Here is a 21,840-nt window from a genome sequence, read left to right on the forward strand (position 1 = left end):
GGTTAGTTTGATTGCCAAGACTAAATTGGCCGTGGTATAAAGAGAGTATGCTTTTGAATCCATATGATAAGTGGCAGTTACTACAATGTCTTCTGAATTTATTGCCTAGTATCAGCCTTTAGAAGCTGTTTCATTTTAATAGTGATTTCAACAAGATCTAGTCTAAAGAAAATTAGAAGGAAACGAGATATTGTATGTGATGCATCACATTATATACAGTAGTAGATGTCTTAACTTATGCGGAAATTACACTGGATTCAAGTTTTTTTTTGTTTGTGGTATTTGCTAAAATTTAGGAGTAGTGAGTGGGCACATGGGCAATTAGATTTAATTCCTGTGATCAGGAACGAGTTCACAGAATTGATGAACCACTGAAAAAAATGCTTGAAAAATATGCCAAGTTATTCTACCATTATAATTTATCCTCAATGTTCCAATCAATACTGTGCCACTGTAGAAATGCATACTGTACAGTCAGAACAGAAGAAGTGGTAGCATTCCTTTGTATCTTTATTAACTTTCCTGTGGACAGGATTAGCAGTGTTTACGTCTGCAATGGGGCCGTAGGCTTGCATCTTGCCTGGTGTGTGCATGAATAACTTGCATTCTGAGTGCTTGTCTAAGTGACACACCAGCCATAACAGACATATCTTAGCTGTCTTTTAGGGTGACAAGACTTCAAAGAAGAGGACCAGGGGCTGATATAATTGAAACTTGACACCTGCCTTCATGTAAAATGGATCTTTTAAAATTTTTTGTAATCAAACAATTTGATCAATTTAAATGACTTATTTTATATTGAACTATTAATATTGTAAGTATTTATACTGATGTTTCTCTCCCATTAGAATAAAAAAGGAATAACGTAATATTTAAAATTTGTTTTTAGCACAACAGACGTCTTAAAGTATACCTCTTAAAGTATAAATGAAGACCCTTTAATCCATTATAATCTAGCAGATGGCGTCATTGTCTTTAAAGTTATGTTTTAATTGGAACATTTCAAAACATACTTAAACAAGCCTCACCACACAGTCTTTCACTTCTGTGCCCAATTCAAGTGTCTTTTAAAGAGGACAATTGTTTGGGAGCAGAAAGGGACCATTTGGGAAAGGTGGGAAGAAGTGGCTAGAAATGGGGTGCAATTTTTTTTGGGAGCAGGACCGTAATATCAGTACTGTGCAGACTTCAAAGGTGTAGTATAAGGTATATATACAGTAGTATGAAATTGAGAAGCAGGCGAGTATCTAAGTCTGTCTGAGGTTTTGGGTACAATTTTTACAGGTTTTTGTTCACTTTTAAGAATATGTCTAATTCAACCCTGTTTTGGCCATGAATTGCATTTTACAGTGATGACTTTGATAATGTATTCAGTATGATTAAATCTGCAACAGGGATGCATTGGTGTACTGTTTTTTTAATAGTGGAAAAGTCAAACTCCATCACATAATGTATAATTTGACCATAAGAGTAAACTAAAAATAAAATGAATTATTTTAGATTCTTAGGGGTTGACATCACTGAGGCTGTCTTATCATCCCTCAGCACCATTGTCTTGTATCTCATTCAGACAGCTCAGCAAAACTCGCTTTTGTGAGTGAGCTGAGGAAAATCGGTGCCCCCAATTGTCACTGACTTTTACAGATTCACAGTGGAGACCATGCCAACTAGTTGCACCAAAGCCTGATATGGTAAATACAGGAGGTCCTGCAACTGGTTATTAAAATAGCCCAGTTCATCACTGGAGCAGTATTCCAATCCATGCCGGGCATTTATGGCAAGGATGTGCCTTAAGAAAGCCGTTGTCAAAACCCTGAACTCCCCATAATTCATACAGTCATCTACATGACCTATCACAAAGACTCCATTGACTACTAAAAGACTACCACAAACTACCATTCAGTTTGCACCAGCAGTCCAGTTTTTTGCTTTTTTTTTGTGCTTGTTCTCTTTGGTAAATGTATCTGTTTTGTGTTTTTAATTTTTGCACTTATATTTACCTCTGTTTATGCACTTATTTTTAATTAGTGTTTTTTATTATTATTAACATAAGTGCACTTAGTTATTTGTGACTCCCATGTCATTCTGTCACATACTGTATGGTCGGTCACTGCTATTTTCTGCAGACCACCATTATACTTTGTGTTATGGTGACAGTAACTTTAACTGAGTTGTATTTCTTGCTTACTTTGATAGAATCGGTTTTCCTTTTGCACGGTGCCATTACAATTACCTTTCTGGGTATGCTTTGCTTTTATAACATTTTGCATTTTTCTTATTTATGAATCAAACAAAAATGTCCAAAAATAAATTCTGTAATTTTGCCAAAGATGAAAGGAGTTTTTCTCTCAATATTTTTCTTTTTTAATGTTCTCTTTTGTGAATGAATATTTATTATGCTGCTGTATTGTATGGTTTTAACATTCTGTCCCCAAGACAAAGAACATTGGCGTCACGTGAATTCAAGGAGGTATATGAATGGCTCTTGCCCCAGAAGGATTTTTAGACCCCCATTAATCCATTTATCCTGCCCCAGGCACCAGCATTCATTAAGTGTCAGATTTTACATACAGAATATCCCAGCTGCTTCTGTCTCTATCAGCAAGGACAAGAACAAAGCACTGGTCAGGAAGATGTGCCCTCGAGTTAGGATAGCCTTTACCCGGCATATCCAGACAGCATTTGCATGATGGCTGCAGAATAAAAGTCTACCTGCCTGTGCTTGTATTGTGTAAGATTACCATCGAGGGACTGGGCAGCCCGCCGGTCTACGTCTTTGACTTTGTACAAGCAACACTAACTAAGGTTTATTTCATTCAAAATTTGATCCTTCCTACTTTTAACATATTCTGCTGCTGTTTTTTTTATATGCATGTGTCCCATTTACTAAATACAGTTTTTGATTATTATATCGAGTTATAATTTATTTTGCCTTTTTGCCATTCCCCCTATGTATTATTCCCCACACTTTTTTTTATTAATTTCATTGGAGGAAAATAACATTCCATACAACCAAGCTGAACTTAACAAAAATAGAATTCAACCCCCACAGTTTTACATCAAGTTTAATGAGGTATCTTAAACTATTAGTTTGTATAATTTTAGTTTATTTTTTGAAAGACACCACATGTGAACAATACCATAAGTCAGACAGATAATCAGTAACTATTTACGCTTTTGTCAGTTTCTCTTCATTTTCTGGAGATTTATGTAGTGGCCTTGGTGCTAATTTTTTTTCTTTGCGGTTAACAAAAGAATAACAGTGCCAAAGTGAAAATAACGTTTGTCGTTCTCTGTGAAAACATGCCATCAATCATAGTATTCATTGCATTTGAGCAAATATTTGGTAGATGTTCCTCTAGAAGAAATTATAGCCAGGATTCTCTTAAAATAGGCCTCTGCCAGCTTTGCACATTTGGATTGTGTGGTTTTTCCAAACGCCTACAAGATGGGTTGGGGTTATTGGTGCTGATTTAAAGCACCTTTACAGCTCACGTGGATTACGGGTTGTGCTTTGTCTATAGAAGTCAAGCACACTGACGCTATCAGTTTTGGGTCCCGTTAAGACACAAACCATCTGACTATCTAGGCAATGACTTCAACTTCCAGATATTTCACAAGTTGCCATGAGTTTTCCTTTGTAGATTGCTCCATCTTTTTTGTCCTCCTTTTAGATGATTTCTTCAAATTTCCTGGCCCAGAAGCTGCTTTCATCCTGCTTCACTTTAATGATTTGCAGTTTTAACTCAAGCCAGGCAGATAGTGTTCAGTTCAAAAAGGCCAGTGTTATTCTCTAGAATCCTTTACCTGATCCCAGAATCTCCTAAATGCTGTCCTGTAAACAGTAGTCGATTTATGGGCTTTATTTATTTATTTATTTATTTATTTATTTATTTATTTATTTTCACCAAACGTCATCTTGCCACTTCAACAAGACGTTCCAATTAAAGAACTGGCCAAGCATTGTTTTACTCCGTTTTCTCCCCTCTCTACCATGTAGGACTGCAGTTCCCTCTGAGATGTCCAGTGGCTCCAGTTGACCTTTTCTCTCCGATACTCTTCTGCACAGCTTTCTAGTAGTGCCATGTTGTCTTTGTTGTTTTCTCAACTGTGCAATGTAAATTTAACGGTAAGAATACTGTAAATGGTGAAAGTAAAATACATTCTCTGAAAAAAGGGAACGCTACCTCATGTTCTACTGAAAAGTACCTGTATATCTTAAACAACACATTTATTTTTTTTACTGCCAAGTTCTGTAAATCAATATCTTTCTACCTTCAAAATATGCTACATACTGTTTACTGATACATTACAGCTACACTGAAAAAATCTCTGTTCATTTTCCAGAGTAAAAGTGTTCAATAGCGAAGGTGAACGACTGTAAAACGGTAAAAGCACTGTTTCAGGAACACCAAAGTTACGATGTTTGCAGAAGGAAACGCTCCCTTTTAACATATTGTCCCTGGTGAACTGCATACCTTTGAACAGGAGGGGAAAAAAAAACTTAGTTGACTTATTTTTCCCTGGAAGCTGATCTATGATGGGTTGTATTCAATAAAGTGGCCACCTTTAGGACTCCACACACCTCAGAGCAAGCTTTACTTCTCCACCAGACAACGTGCCATCACTTCCTTAAACATTACATTCTTTTCAATGTATATAATTAAGTGAGACATGTATGCTATTGGGTGGTGTTACTTTACTGATGCAAACTGTGTACTGGTGTTCGATCCTGATGATGTTTTCTGATGGTTTAATGACTGGCATATTTATTACAGTGCATGGATTTCAGGTTATGGTTAAAAGTTCACTTTTATTGGAATGTGTTGTAAAGAAAAAAGTTATTTTCTACAAAGTTATACCATAGATCTAAGTAGACCTAAAAGTATTGTCACCTTATTTTTTATGGTAAAATTCTAGCAACCACAGCCGCCAGTACTTTACTGTAAATTGAGCGTTGTAAAAAAATAATGTACAATGGAGCATTTGCTGTACAACACCTTAAATAGTTTGTTTTACTTTGCCCTGGTTTGAAAGTTCAGTTGTTTTCATGATGTTTTCTTACACTCCTCCTTTTTAGGAGAGGTTTATTTAAGCAAAAACACCCTCATTACATTCAAACGCTCTTCATTATTGGATGTCTAAAAGGCGGCTGGTTCCCGTTAGGCTGATGACACAATACACGACTTCTTTTCAGAGGGTATGTCAGTCTTGATGATGGCAGTAGCTGATCTTGTCAGTTCATAAAACCTGAAATCGCTGAGGATGTCAAATGACCCTCCAGCACGGTTTCACATTTCCAAAGTACTGTGAGGTTCAGTAGTAGCTGCCTGACTGAGCTGCTGCCCAAAGGGTTTAAAGGTACACAGCGTTCAGTCGCAGTCTCTGCCCTTTATTTCTTTCTTCCATTTACATGGTACACAGAACATGAGATATCAGACAAACAAACTTCTATTTTGTGAGGTCCAAAACATCCGTGTTCCTTATTCCTCATTGCTGCCTTATGTTTTTTTGTATTTCTGGATGAGCATTCATGCACACAAAGCCCATTCCTGTGATTTAAGGCAAAATGTTCTGTTGGGAGAAATCGCAGACTAATTGGACTGAGTCGCTGGGTGTATCACATTAGGCAACTGTAGGTGAGGAAGACGGGCCGCACGTTCCCCAAGTCTATGTAGTGTGACATGGACGCTAAGGTGTGTCACAATAAACTGGACAAATACTAGTTGTTTTTGGTTTTCTGCTTTGAAGTCGTTTAGAAGAATCCAGCGAATGTTCTCCTGATTATTGTAAGGTTTCCATCTGCGTATTTGTTTTGTAACAGATGTGGCAATCCAAAGCCAATGCTAGTGTCACCAACGCCAAGTCAGAACTGGACACCAGCTCAGTAAGATTGTAATTCCAACAGACTATAAGGAGCACTAAATCCGTAACGGTGCATACTCCTCCTTATGAAGAGGAATCCGAGTCAAGTTGAAATACAAACATTATAATTCTACTCTGAAAAGGGGTACAAAAACAAAACTAGGTTTTACAGAGGTTAGTATGCCACTTGGGATGTGACCTTTTTGATTTAACGTAAAAGTTGGGCTCAGGTCAACGTTATTCATTTTTTGCAGTTTACTCACAAAGTGGAGATAAATTCTTTGCTTTTACAAGACTTGGAGGAGTGGTAGTTGGGGGGCTTGAACAAAGAGCACTTCAAGTTGAAACCTTTGCAGCTTACATTGTTGAAGGGGGGGGAAAAAAAGAAGTGCCATAAGGACGCCCTGTTTCCAATTTGCCACCCGTCAGGAGCTGCCTCTTCAATAAGAGGATTATCTCCATAGGAATATCGGATCAGTGGCTCAAAGAAAGTGAAATCTACAGCCCGGTGCAATAACCCAAGGATCTTTACAGCCCTTTTTGCTGCTACTGTTTTTTTGTGTTGTAAACAAAAGCTTTTTATTTCTTTTACTTTTTGGGTCAGTTAGTTTTTTACTTTTCCTGAAAATCTTTTAAAAAAAAAAGTAAAGAAATAGACAGAGCGTCACATTAACGTCTTCTCCCCTTTGCCTATTAATAATCAATAAAATGAAATAAAAAAATCACGAAAGAAACAGAAACCACAACCTACCCTTACAGTGTCCACCGCGCTTCTGCCGTTACAGCCAAACACGTGATGTATGCAGGTTATGAGGTGTGACGCCAGTTAACGCCCGTACTACAACAGATTATATTGTTCATATACTATTAACTATTTACAGAGATCAACTCTTTTGGGGAAGTTCATAACAAAAAAAAATAAAATAAAATTATAACTAACATGTGCACTTGAGTATTTCGAGCCCCGCGTCTGAGTCGGATGGTTCCCCTGGTCACCAATTCGTGTGTTTCACTAGGCCCACTATGCCTTTGCGTCTTCAGCTACCCATGTGCACTTGTACGGAGGAGACCTTATGGAACAATGCCGAAACGCATCTAAACCTGCTGCTGCGAGAGAGGACACATTACAGTGTGATCACGAAGAAAAGAGACAAAGGCATGACAGTCGCTCGCAAGAAACAGACACTCAGCATTCACACAGATTAGCTCAACGACGCGTCTCTGCCGCACAACGAAAGGCAACTGAAACCCCTACAGAGAGAGAAGACAGATTACGCCGTGATCGCGAAAGAAAGAGGCAAAAGCGTGCCAATGAGACACCTGACGAGAGGTCCTTACGATTGAGTCCTTCAACTGTGGTCATCCAACGCGCAGCGTAGCGCCAAGTTGCTAGTAATAAAATAATAGCATAAGCTTAGAAGGGTATGAGACTCAGACAAATGCTAGGTGCACATTGGACCAGGATTCAAATTGAACTGTCCCATCTGAGCATTTTAATATATGGAAAGAATCCAAAATAAAGTTAGGGCAGCCCAGTGGCACACAGGTTAGTGCTGCTGCAGCCTTACACCCTCAGGAGAACATATTCATGGTTTGGTCTGCTCAGTTTTTCCTCCCATATCCCAAAGACATGTAGGTTTGCTGTCTCTGCGTCAGCCTGGTTTGAGCGTGTCCTCTGTTTAACACTTCATTCAGGCTTGGATCCTGCCTTCTGGACAATGATGTCAGGATTGACTCCAACTTCCACGAGTGCAGGTAATGAACCAACAAATGGATGAAATAAAGTTGTTGTACATGGCACATCAGATAATGAATGTTAATCCTCACGTTTGCCACATAATGCTGGCAGTAGCAGTCCTGTTTATTAATGGTCAAGATGGAGCAGACTTTGAAACAAACTGGTGGCAGGAAATCACAGGGTGGATACCAGTTTCCCTTTACAGTATCCTACTGAAATTGTCACCTCAATCACATGTTGGTGGAGGGTTTTAATTTAGAGGTCCTGGGCCACAGGGAGAAATTGTGGAGCTAAAACACTATATTGTCATTATTGGCCTGCAAATGTTGGGCCAAGGCCCAGCTCCCGTTTCAGATTTGGTTTTCTTTATTTCCCAGTCCTGCTAAATAGTTTAGCTTGAAAAGTACCCTGATATCATTTGCCATTTGATTTCAAGTTGGTGTTTCAAAAATTTCAATGAACTGGTGTTCTCAGTTGGGCTAATTTACAAATTCCCTCTTAAATTTCATAAAAATCTGTCCAGGCATTTTGTTGCCATGTAACAACAGACAGACACAATTGAATTTAAAGCCACGTGACCTCAGTTTGAAATGTCCAAACCCCTAATTCACACTTACTTAGTGCGTTATGACGTGACTGGCATTGCAGAGCAAAGGTGAGAATTTCAGTTTCCAAAGGCAGAAAAAGCAGCATAAGAAGTGTAACAGTTAGGAGGAGACCATTCCGTTCCTCGGGTTCGTCTGGTTAGCTAATACCTAGGATGTCCCAATATCTCAACCAGAGACTTTTTAAAAAAAAAGTTATTCAGCTACGCAACTTGGTCGTTCCAGATTAGTAATAGGAGCAAACGTCATGAATGGCAATATAGGAGCGTTCTGCCTGAAGAAGCTCTTGACCCATCCGAAAGAAATGAAAGACATACAAGTACATCTTTTTACCTTGTCTTCGTTTTCCTTGTCAGGGTTATACACTGAAAACAATGGCATGTCAGATTAAAATAAAAAAAATATGTACATCGGTTGCACATTTTTTATCAAAAATAATGTAATTTTGCTTAATGCACTAAATTAATAAATATGAAACATGATTTTTTTTTTTATATGAAATGAAACTTTTTCATTCTCTGTTAAATTCATCATATTATGTTAAATGAGCATGACTCATGTCAATAAAGCATAATAATTTAACAATTGTTTAATAAACCTTTTTAAAAAATGCACCTCACTGAGTTACTTAGCTATAACTTTTTTGGGCTGTCGATTACACTTGTTCCATTATCGTTTTATACTTCAAGTTCAAATGTATTAATTAGAAATAAACAGGTTTGCTAATACCAAAACTAGTTTTATTTGGTAAAAACACTACAAACCAACAAAGATACAAAAGATTAATATTCAAAAGCTGAAACGTTGTACAAGAACACTGCTTCTTTGGCTGTGCCAGAACGTAATGACCAATATGAACACAACATGCACTTTGGATAGTGTTATATTATAAATTATTTATATTTATGTAACTGTATATATTATAGAATAAATGTTTAAAAATGTTTCCTCCCACAATCCAAAGACATGCAGGTTAGGTGGATTGGCGATTCTAAAATTGGCCCTAGTGTGTGCTTGGTGTGTGGGTGTGTTTGTGTGTGTGTCCTGCGGCAGGTTGGCACCCTGCCCAGGATTGGTTCCTGCCTTGTGCCCTGTGTTGGCTGGGATTGGCTCCAGCAGACCCCCGTGACCCTGTACTCGGATTCAGCGGGTTAGAAAATGGATGGATGGATGTTTAAAAATATTAATAAAATATTAATAGTATTAATAATTATATTATTAATGATAAAAAATATTAATATTAAATATTAATAATAATAAAAATATTAAGTGCAAAAATTTCTGCTTGGCACAAAATATGTGCATTTTTTTTTACATTTTCAAACGAGCAGATTTGGCAACTGCATTATATTGTATTCAGGTATATTATTTATTTGTCTGTATTAATAGTATTTACAGTTGACCCTTGACATACGACCGGCCTGACATGCGAACAACTTGATTTACGACCAAAATTTTTGTTTTGACTTACGACCAACATCTTGCATTACGACCCGAATGCAGTCACATGTATCCGCTTGTGTGATTTTAAACAAACAGCCGAGAGCGTTCATAAGCGTCAGTCGGAGCCCAGATACATGTGTTTGTGGATGTAATTTTGGTCAGTGCAGTGATTTATCTATATATATAATTCACTAAGACCATGGCAAGCAAGACGCATAATTGTTAAGGAAGGAAGAGAAGGTAACGAAGGTAAAGAAAACGATTGTTAAGGGATGTCACCTAGCGGGCTGGCGCGGCACATGACGATGTCATCAGGCTGAGTCAGCACCGGCTTGCTTTGGAGAGTGTTATTACAGCAGTTCACAAAATGGCCAGCTTTGAACTGAGTGCTCGACTACTGTCATTATTAAGTTGAGAAACAGCGATCACAATTGAAACAAAGAAGGAAATTGTGTGGAAATATGAGAGTGGCGTTTGTGACCGATCTCATTAATATGTACAGCATGTCGAAATCCACCATCTCGACAATTTTACAAAGAAATGATTTGCATAAGGAGGCTCCTTCTAAACAATAACCACCTTCCGTTTCATTCTCCTCCTCCTCCTCCCTTCCTGCAGCCCAAAGATGTCAAATTAAATGGTGAGTACAGTATGAAATTTTAGTTTCTGGTAGGCTAGGCACTTTTTATAACTTTTTGGTTAGTACATTAGAAAAATTATTGGTGTTTTGGTAAATTATGCGCATTATACAACCCTTTTTTATTATGAAAAGGTTAAGTAAGTGTTGCTGTGCGAGGTTTGGAGCGCATTATGGGTATTTCCATTATTTCTTATGGGAAAAATAGTCTTGACTTACAACCAACTTGAGTTACAACCAACCTTCGCGAACGAATTGAGTTCGTAATTCAAGGGTCCACTGTATCTGGTTGAGCAATGTTATGACCATACTAATGAACAGCAATGCTGAAAGTAGTTGACCCGTAACAAAAGTCAGAACTTTCGTTTTTTTGAAGTACATAAACGCACCCGTACTAAGCGAGTAACTCTAGACAATTTAATAGCACATTTACTGACTCGTGACGGTAGTTAGTGAGCATAGTTTGATAAAACATTAAAAGAGGATAAAAGGAAAAAACGCAGAACAGAGTAACGTTAGTCTTTGTGATTAAGTGTTTTAAATGAATATCTGAATATTTCTCATGTGTGTGTGTTTTCTTTTTTTACTTTTATTTCACTAACCTTTTGCTCTTAACCGGCGACAGTAACTCAAACCCACAATCTGTTGCTTCTTTGAAAGTCACATGACTTTACCACCAAGTTATCTAACCTCCGCTGACGATGAATCCGATCGGTGCGTATTAATTTCTGCTGAGGACTAAATAGAACTATTTTGACTTCTACCTAAATGACTGAAATTGGTATACTGTACATACCAAAAGAGTCAATAAATTAAACATGATCGATTTATGTTCAAAAGTGGAACATAAACAATACATCTAATATAAAGTAAATACATTTTTGTAAATGTAACAACCTGCCATTTCCTTTATTTTCAGTGTAGGCAGCCATCTTTGGCACATTTGCATTTACTTATTTGACTGACTCCTTTATCCAATGTAACTTACAACATTTGGTTACATTTCTTTTCGGTTTTAAAATTGGAGCACAGGCAGATCAGGTGACTTGCTCAGGGACACACAGTGTCAGCCGTGGGATTTGAAGTCCAAAGCGTTAACCACTACACCACACTGCCTGCCTTGGCACACTTTCTCCAGGCCAATATCAGGCTTCACATCTTTGGAAAGAAGCCTGAACACCAAGGAGAACGTGCCACCCCCATTGAAGCAAAGGACAATGTGGTACTACGTGTAGGGCCTACCCAAGTGGCTCTGCCAGGCAATTAGTGGCGTGTAATAAGATCTTAACAAAGCCTTTGCTTTGTGTTAATTATACAGAGCTTTAGAATAAGGGCTGCCTTTAATGCATCATCTAGTATTTTGTTCCTAAATGAGAAAGAATTTGGCAAAGCCTTTGCTTGTGTTACATATGAGACAGACAGATAGATAAAAAGCTCTTTATTTGTCCTTAGTGGAAATTTAGCAATAATAGATGCTATTCAAAAGTGCTACCCAGACCTGCACATGTGACACTAATGACTTTATAAATTGTTTGGTTGCCTGTAGGTGGTCCAGCCCAGACTCTCAGCCTCCTAATCTCCTAACAGGTCCAAGGTATTGGCAAGTTGAGCTGTGACGGTCCTCCAGGGGCTGTTTTCAAGTGTCTTGTTCCGTGTGTTTTATACACCTCTTTTATGCAAACTAGGGGGCTTCGCTCGCCCACCCCTGAGTTTGGTTAACCGGATATACAATTCACAGAAATTGTTATTTTCATGGGAATTGTTACATACTCTTTCGATTCTATGTTGCATCGCTTCTCTGTGATCATAAATATACACCTGACCGAATGGTGGTTTCTTTGAAATGAAACTTGTCATAACTTTAATTATTATGGGAACACAGATTCTCATAGCGTATGGTCCATTATTGTGTAAATCTACATTTTGAGCATTGAATGATGCAAGCGCGAAAAGATTATTGTAGACTCAAATATTTTGCCTGTAGTGTTTGTGGATTTCATTTTCACCAAACAACAAATCTTTTATTTCTCGTGGATACGCCTCATCATTGCGAAGCAGCAGTACTTTTCCCTGATGGCAACACGAATTAGACGATCTACAAGTCTCTGACTTAAACTTTAAAGCCTTACAATATCTACATACTTCTGACAGATCACCTATGCCCATATATTCAATCTCTTTTTGCTGTTTCATTATTTCACTGAGTAATAATTTCCGTTTGTATTAATGCGATCTTTATTTTTTTTTTTGATACTTTCGAATTTTACTACTTTCATAATCTCTAACCTGCTCTGCATGTGTATCACACCAACGTTTTTGAACGTCTTCATGAAGTCTTTTATTTGTGACCCCAATTGTACCTACAAGGTTTTCAGTACCACTTGGTCCGGGCTGTTTATTACTTTCCTTATTTTCAGAATTTGCACATAGATTATTATTGTTCTTTTTTGCCGCTTTTTCTCTCCACGCTTTTAGGTATCTCTTCGACGCGCTGCTCTTTTTTCTTCACTTACTCGTTTACGTGTCAAGTACAATGTATAATATTTTTAAGAGCTGAGAGCACATGAAATTTATTTGCCAAAAGCATTCCAACAACTGACAGGTTAGATGTGTGTGATCTTGTTTTAAATTGGTTGTTCTCACGGGACATCAAAGTGTCTTTCCGAGAAGGTCATGTCTCGACCCAAGATTTTTTTTTATATAATAGAGAAATATTTTTGTAATATTTGGGTGAAATGCAGGCTATTTTATGCCATTATGCTCATTTTCACAATTTTTAAAAAAATTAAATAGATGCCAGGGTGGTACAATGGTAGCACTGCTGCCTCACATTAAGAAGTCCCAGGTGCTCCCTGTGTGGAGTTTGCATGTTCCCCCTTGGATTTCTCTCAGATGCTCCCGCAGTCCAAGGAGTGGCAGTGCTAAACTGGCTCCTGATGTTTGTATGTGTTCACAATGTCCAGGGATTATTCCTGCCTTGTGCCTGATGCTTGCTTGCAACCTTACTCGGGATAAGCAGATTTGAAAGATGGACGGGTAGATGTCCTTAATCTCACTTACGCCCTTTATAATTGTAAACACTTATTTCAATGCTTCCTCTACTGGATAATCAAACAGAGCCTAATCATCCGTCAGTAACAACATACTCTGCTATGCCAGTGTGCCATCCATGGCAAGACCAAGACAATCCACTAAACCCTCCTTTACAATGGAACGTATTTTCCTAAAATGGTCAAATCGTATACTGTACATGCTCATGAGGAGCTTCAGCAGGTAATGCAATAATGGCTTTTGTGAAGACACAGATCGTCACTCTCGATTATAGGAGTCTGATCGACAAATATAGACAAAGAGTTGAAAGCATTTTAAATAATAAAGAACAAAAATAAAGTTTTTCCTTCCATTTACTAAATGTGCTTTTTAAGTTTTTGAGGATGCTAGGAGCCATAGCTTTTGTCTGCAGCATCTGGTACATGGCAGGAAACAGCCCAGCATGAAATTGCGCTCCTCTATGGGGCACATTCATACCAGGACAAGATTAAAGATCCTCAGTTAATCTAATCTGCACATTCTGGGAGGGACACAACCCCCAAAAAAGCAAAAAAAATAACACGTATAATAGAGACGTCAGGTGACTATCCACACCATGACTAAGATGGGACATCAGCCTCGACTCTGGAGCCCTGAAGCTTCAGCCCTAATCCCTGTGCTAGCTCGTTCCTCCTAAATGTACTTATTCTCTTTATAACATTTCATTATCGATTGAAGAATCTGCAGGCTGTTTGCATGAAAATGAAACTAATCTGCATTGGACTGAGAAATATCGACCTACTCCATTCTCAGTACCCTGCAAGTCATTATTTTTAATAAAAATCCACTTAAGTATACGCCTCGTTCTTTCACCCTACACCTACAGAGCCACCATAAGGGGTGTTTAAGACAAGTAACAAATACATCATTTGTTAATGTGACCCACGTTAGACTAAAGCCGCTGCATTATATTGTGGCATAATATATATATATATATGTCACCCCGCACACATCTTGAGAGCAGCAGGTTGTCAGGCAAGCACAGCGGCCATTGGTATTAATTATGTTCACCCCCTGGGACATTTAGGAAACGCACACTGAGAGATCGAAATGTGTTTTAAATCCTGTAAATCAGCTGGACGAGAGTGCACAGCCATGCGTGTAATTTGCATACCATGGGGTGTAAAGTGTAAAACCGTCCCATCTTAGTTCCATTTGACCAGTAGGCCAAACAGGTTTAGCAGGTTAGATAAGAGATGAACAATATGTAAACCTCAGTATGTTTAGAGGGCTGCACCGTCTGCACAAAGTAAGCACATATCCCCTTGTCTGCTCCAGTCAACCCCCCACCATAGCCACATCCCAAAGGCGAAGGTGTCAAGTATGGCGACAATTCAAAATGGGCTCCTTATGCCTAAGTGACCCTTTAGTGGACTGCCACCCATTTCAGGCTGGTACCTGCCTTGTGCCCAGTCTTACACCAGCTGCCTCATGTCTGGATTCAGGTGAGTCCATGCCCACCTCTCGGTCCCAAAACTGCAGGCCATACTGGCAGTGAAACACTTCAGGTAGCCAGCAGTTTACTTGTGCCGTCTCACAAGCCTTACAATTCTCTTATGTTTGATTTAAATTTCCAACCATTGCCATTATTTCTGTTTTCTTAGGTGATTGTTAAGGACTCTTTATCCTGCTATGTCCATTCTTTCTTTTGCCTATCTCCATCTTCTGTAAGGAATGAGGATCTTAGCAGTGTCTTGATAACAGTCAAGAGTTTTTTCTTTTTTAATCAGCTTTCCCTTGTAGGTTATATAAGAGTTGAACGCATCCATTGTGGCTTTTAATGAGACATTAAGTAAACAGAAACAAGGGCTTTGGTGAATACCTTTAGGACAAGGTGGGAGCACAATGTGGATTAAAGCACTTGTCTACTACTCTAATCTTTCTCCTTTTTTATTACCACTGGTAGACAGAAGAGATGTGAACAGCAGGAGAATTAGCACTGGTGACAAGAAGACAACACTTAAGGAATTATCCAGTAATCATCTGTTATTGGACTGTCAAGTAATCGGTCGCCATTTAAAAGGGCGGAGGGCGTTGAGATGACAGTAAGTTCAGTGTTTAGCTTCATTTTATACACTTCAGGCCCCAAATCAATAAGGCAAGTTATGCAGATTTTTTTTTCTTATCACTTTGATAGATGTTAGCGCTCTCAAAAAAAAGGTCGAAAAAGACGGATGGCAAAATAGACTCAGGTGATTTATAACAGACCCATGATGGATTTATCAAAAGGCTTCTGTTATACAGAAAATTAATCAAAATGTAAAAAAGAAAATACCAACTTCATTTTACTGGTGCACAGTCATCATTTGCTACTATTAAAAACATTAAAAAACAAAATTCAGTAAGATGCATAATAAATACTGAAGAAAAAATCACTCAAAATGTACTCTTTTATAGTATGTGTTTCGTGAAAATGCTTTGTGAATAAATGATGAAAACATTTCCCATTAATATTCAGTTTGCATAATTTCTATTAGATGGCAGAATTTCTGTCAAATTTACAAAGGTCAGTGACATTTTTTTCCTTTTTTCATTAAAATAATCAACATAAGCGCAGACTGTGTAGAGTGAATGTATAGTGTGCAAATGGGAAAAACTGGATTTCAGCCCTGATGTTAAATGTCAATAAGCATACATACTGAATGTAGAAATTTGATATCTGCTCTACACAGTGTATGTACTGTATGTGTGTGTGTGTGTATGTGTTGTGTACAGAGAAGTTGTGCACTTTCATAAGATAATCAGCATGGGATGACAAACGGACAGGGCTGAACAGCGCTGGCTCCTACAGAACAGCAAAAATGCTTCGATGATGCATTGATCAGAGAATTTTGACGAGGGTTTAGTCATCGCCCACGTATGGTCAGATAGTACAGCAGCACATTTGTGGGTCTGAAATTAGGACAGTGGTTATAAAGAGGCTGTAGTGTCAACAGTGATCTATGAGCGGAGGCGGACTTAGGGATGACCATCCCCACGCAGGGCCGGTTACGTCAAACGCTGTTACCGGTACATGTGGACTGTATAAACTTGCATGCGAATTTAATAAATATTATGTTAACATACACCAGGTTTTCTCATTACAGTATTCAGCTAAATTTTTTCAAGATAACACGACACTGCAAAATGTGATGCGGTGTCATGCAGAAATTAGTTGGGCCTCTTCTAGAAAAAGTACCCCAATTGCAAGCATACTCTGAGTCTCGATATGCAGGGTGTCATAGTCATAACTCACGTTGATGTCATATCAGCCGGTTATCATTAGCGATACATCTCTTGTGCATAAATATTCGGACATGTTTATGACCTACAAATCAAATGTGAGTTTCAGTTTTTCGACAGGAAGTGTGAAATTAACATAGATGTATCATCATGAAATCTCTTATTGGTTTCCAAGTTCAGAGATGAAACTTTTCTTGCCTTCCAATTGGAAAAGTCGTTGATGACATCTTCGTAGTCTAATCTGGATGTAATGTATTTTTCTGTAGATAGGAGAAGCCAACCCAGCGATAAATGGGCTATACTGGCGACCCTTTTCAGGCGATGAAGGTGGACTATGGAATGTTTTCAAAGACGTACATGTACAGAATTTGACCTTGAAGAGGGATTTTAAAATGGTTCCTCTTAGGAGCATCTAAAATATATATATACTGGAGAATATAAATTGACAAACCGGGACATGCAGACCTCAAAATCAGGGCCCCCTTAGGCACGGGGCCTTGGGCGGTCACCCCATTTGCCACTTCCAAACACTGCTCTTGTCAAGGAGTACATTGCTGACTGCTTTTTAACCAGTGCTGTGCACAAGTAACCTGAAATTCCACTGAATGGAGTTTGAGGAGTGCTACTTTTCTTTTGGAACCAAAGAACTCTGGAGTCACACGTAAAGATGACTCAGACAACAGGAAAATTGGGATAACATTTTGGAGCGCATACTGTACAGAACAGAAGGTGTTTTGATGAGGGGCTTCATCACAACAAGTTAAGAACAGTGTGATTACAGTGAGCTACATCTCAGAAATGGCGTCCTCCATCGCAGAAACTTGTATTGTTGCCAAAAGACTCTTCTCAGACAAATATGGCTGCAATCTTTGACAAACTCCTACTTGACATCTGCTGTTATCCTTGTCTCCAGAAGAGCACGTGAAGAACATTCTGACATGTCAGCTTTAGTCCACTCCATATTTACAATGAATCAATCTGACTGCCTGAAGGAGAAGTTTGCGCAATACTCTGTATGATTCAGGGCCATTTGCCAACCTTGGAGATTTCACTTCTTACTAACAACCTTCCCATCTAAACTCATTTTACATTATGAACAGTTATGGAAAAAATTAAGACGTCACTGCAAAATGATTTCCCAAGTTTCCCTGTTTTTTACTATTTATAGGGGTGTGTTTGAGAAGCATGAACATTTTTGTTTTATTCCATAAAGTACTGATAATATTTCACCCAAATTCCCCATAAAATAATGCAATTAGAGCATTTAATTACAGAAAATGACAACAGGTCAAAATAACAAAGATGTACAGTAGTGTTTTGGACCTTGAATAATGCATAGAAATCAAGATCAAATTCAATTTTAATCAACACACTACTAAGGTATAAACTTTGGAAGAATTCAGAAATCAGTATATTGTTGGAAAAAACCTGACATTTAATCACAGCATTCATTCGTCTTGGAGTGCTCTCTGCCAGTCTTTCACGTTGCTCTTGGATGACTTTCTGCCATTCCTGGCACAAATATTTAATCAGCTCAGCTTTCTTTGATGGTTTGTGACCCTACATCTTCCTCTTGATAACTTTTTTCAGTGGGATTTAGTTCTGAAGATTGAACTGGCCGTGACAGGGTCTTGATCTTATGGTCCTCCATCCACATTTTGATTGAACTGGATGTGCGGCATGGATAATTGTTCTACTGGAAACCTCAATCCTCAGACTTAGGGAACATTGTCAAAGCAGAAGGAAGCAAGTATTCTTCCAGGACAACCTTGAACATAGCTTGATTCATGCGTCCTTCACAAACAAAAATCTGCCCCATTCTAGCCTTTCTGAAGCTCCCCCGGATCATCACCAATCCTCAACCAAATGTAACAAAGGAGCAAAACACTGTGGTTTGTAGGCCTCTCCAGGTTTCCATCTTACTATTAGATGATCTGGTGATGGAAAAAGCTGAAAATTGGACTCATCAGAGAAGATGAATTACTCCAGTCCTCTATGGTCCAATCCTTATGGTCTTCAGCAAGCCTCAGCCTGGCACTTTCTAGCTTTGCATGTCTTCAACCCTGACCAGAGTAGCCTGTTTTGAATCGTCCTTACCACGCACTTAACCCCAGCAGCCGTTTGCCATTCTTTTTGAAGGGCACTTGATGTCATCCTATGGTTGTTGAGTGATATTTAAAGAAGCTGACGATCATCCCAGTCAGTGGAGAGTCGTTTTTGCCCTCTGCCAGTCTGTAATTGTGTTGTCTCCAATGTCTGCTGCTTGACCTTGTTCTTCTGAACTGCAGTCTTTGAAATTTTGAGGATGGAAGCTAACTGACACTCACTGCCAGAATTGCTCCCTTCTTTTTCTTACTCAGAACTTTTTGTTTTAATTCTTTTGGGATGATGAATAGATATTTTTGTATTTCAATTAAATATTTAAGGTACTACTAGCACTGTTTTGCTATCCAAAGTGAGCCTATTGCAAAAGGAGAGTGATGACCACAGCAATGGTTTTTGTACTTTTCTGTGTTAAATAAGATTGTGTTGGCGTGTTAGTACCTCATTAAGTAAAATGAGGTGTGCTCGTGTTTGAATTCTACCACAGACACTCAAATGAAATGGCTGCCATACATAGAGATGCTGATTTAAGAAAAAATGAAGTGGTCTCTTAATTCTTTCCAGTGAGGGATTCACCCTATACTAATGGTGGCTCAGTGTTGCAGTGATGTTTCAATGGTAGTGCTGCTGCCCCACATCTCTGGTTCTCCCTGTGTTGAGTTTGCATGTTCTCCCCCGTGTTTCCTCCTGGTGCACTAGTTTCTTTCCACGGTCCAAATATATACAGGTTAGGTGAACTGGTGGTCCTAAATGGACCCTGGTGTTTGTGTTTGTTCTGTAATGGACTGGTGACCTATCCAGGGTTTCTACCTGCCTTGATGACCTATGCTAACCACAAGCAACCCTGGTCTAGATTAAACAGGTTAGAAAATAACATGGCCTTTATCCAAGGAGGCTTACAACTTCAGCTTACAACTATTGATGTTCTTCACAATTTGGTAAGCTAGCATCCATCTTAAGTGACTTGCTTACGGTCATACAGTGGGTTGAGTCGCTGAAATTGTAGTTAAACAAGGCCTTAGCCTCCACAATGTAATGCCCTTTGTAGAAAAAATGATTCCTCGCTCTATTTGTGAAATGATCTATACCTAATGCCCCTGTTTTCATCCAGATTGGCTCACCGCATCTAATAGACTATCAGACAGACAGTGCCTTGTGAAAATAATCAGACCCTTTAAAAGTTCTCAAGTGCTTCTGGATTGAGAAATGGGAAAATGCATCCCTGCTAACCAGTGTGCCAAGCTGGTCAGCACCTACCCATAGACACTTGCTGTTTTAGTGCAGAAAGGTGGCTCAACCAACTGCTTGGAGTATGGATGAGTATTTTAGACCCGGCAGTTGTGGGTTCATATCTCACTTCTGACACCATGTGTCCATGAGCAAGTCACTTTAACTTCCTGTGTTACAATTTGAAAAGGAAAAGAAATATAAACCATTTAATCTCTAAAATTTTAAAAGTCACCTTCGATAAAAGCGTTAGCCTTATAATATTAATTTTCAGTTTTTTACTTTCAGATATCTACGTACAAAAAAAACTCTTTTTCTTTTTTCTTTAGCATATGAGCTTTCAATAAAAATAGAGATTGGAACAGACTGTGTAAGTGTCACAGGTAATCAGGTAACATTTAAAATCTCTTATTGTGTCCTCTGCAAAGCGGTATATAATGAAAGGTCAAAGGTTTTGAACTTTAAAAAGTAAACAAATTACACCTACAAAAATAATTGAGTGGGAAAAAAAAAACATTTGAACCATCAGGAAGGAAATCCGGTCTAATTACTGTATTTAGAGCTGCAACAAATCTGTAAATGACAAGACAAGGGCTAATAGTTATGCTGGTTCATATTTATTTTGTGATGCCCACTTTTTTCAAGTGAACTTTGAAGAAGGTGACTTGTCTTCCTCTTTGTAAGAATGGAAAAAAAAAATCTTAATGCATGAATTTAAAATTTCCATCAATCACTCAACATTACTGTGCCTTACTATTCTCGGCCATGCCCTAATTACCACTGCAGACATGTTGCAATGTGCCCCCTTGCTTTGTGCGGCAGGGGTAGGTCATCTCCTAATTTGTCTCTGTTAAGGCTGTAAACAGAATTAGAGTGGACGATCTGTAAAAGGAATGTAGAAGAACAAGAAGGGCCACAAGGAAACCCGCTTGTGTCGTAATCATGTTTGTTTCAGTGATAGACGTATATGTATATATCTGTACGGGGCAGCAGGATGGCACACTTGGTAGCACTGCTGCCTCACAACTGTAGGAAAATGGCTTTGAAACCCATTGATTACGAGAGCCATTTGACAGGACAGCCCACTCTGAAGTGGTCTTTATGGATCTTAAGACAGCAGGGACTTGCCATGCTGATTTTGCAATAGCATTAAGGCTCTTTTGTTAAATTCTTTTAAAAAATCCCTGCTTACCTTCTATTAAGAAGAAAAAATAAATCTTACATCTTGCCAGCATCTTGGGTTCAAATCCTGTGCCTTAGGCTGTCTATGTGAAGTTTACTCATTCTCTTCAGCTGTTATTCCCAACAACACCCGCATCTAAACCCATTTTAATGAATTATTAATTTCACTCCGATGTTCTTCAAAGGAGGTTTACAAGCACATGATACACTATAAGTCTGTTTTGCACAATTTGATTCCAGCATCTATTTAGTTGCTCAGGTATGGAGGACTATTTGAGACAAAATTTAGATAAATAAATACCCAAACAAATAAATGCATTGTTAAATGTGGCAATTAATAAATAAAAACACAATCAGATGTGAGCACAAATAATAAAATGTTTATTTCTTTATATAATCATTTTTTATTCATTTATTTCAGTCACAATAAATGCAACATGAAATACACCTTGAAATGAAAACTCTCATTTTCACCCATCAAAGCTAAGAGGGTGGGCTCTGGCGAGTATTGTATTTTAATTGTTGAATTATCAGTAGAATGGACACTCACAGTCACAACTTTGCATATGGCTACGAGGCACAGGATTCCCAAGGCAAGCCAAGTGCTTCCTCAGTTATAACTCTACACATCCTTGGTAGACAGGAAGGCCAACAATACTAGTTGTCCAGAATTACTGCACAATCCTGCACATGATCGTTCTCTCCAATGTCTGTGTCTGATGTGTGGT

The sequence above is a fragment of the Polypterus senegalus genome, chromosome 6 (assembly GCF_016835505.1).
Source record: "Polypterus senegalus isolate Bchr_013 chromosome 6, ASM1683550v1, whole genome shotgun sequence".
NCBI lineage: Eukaryota > Metazoa > Chordata > Cladistia > Polypteriformes > Polypteridae > Polypterus > Polypterus senegalus.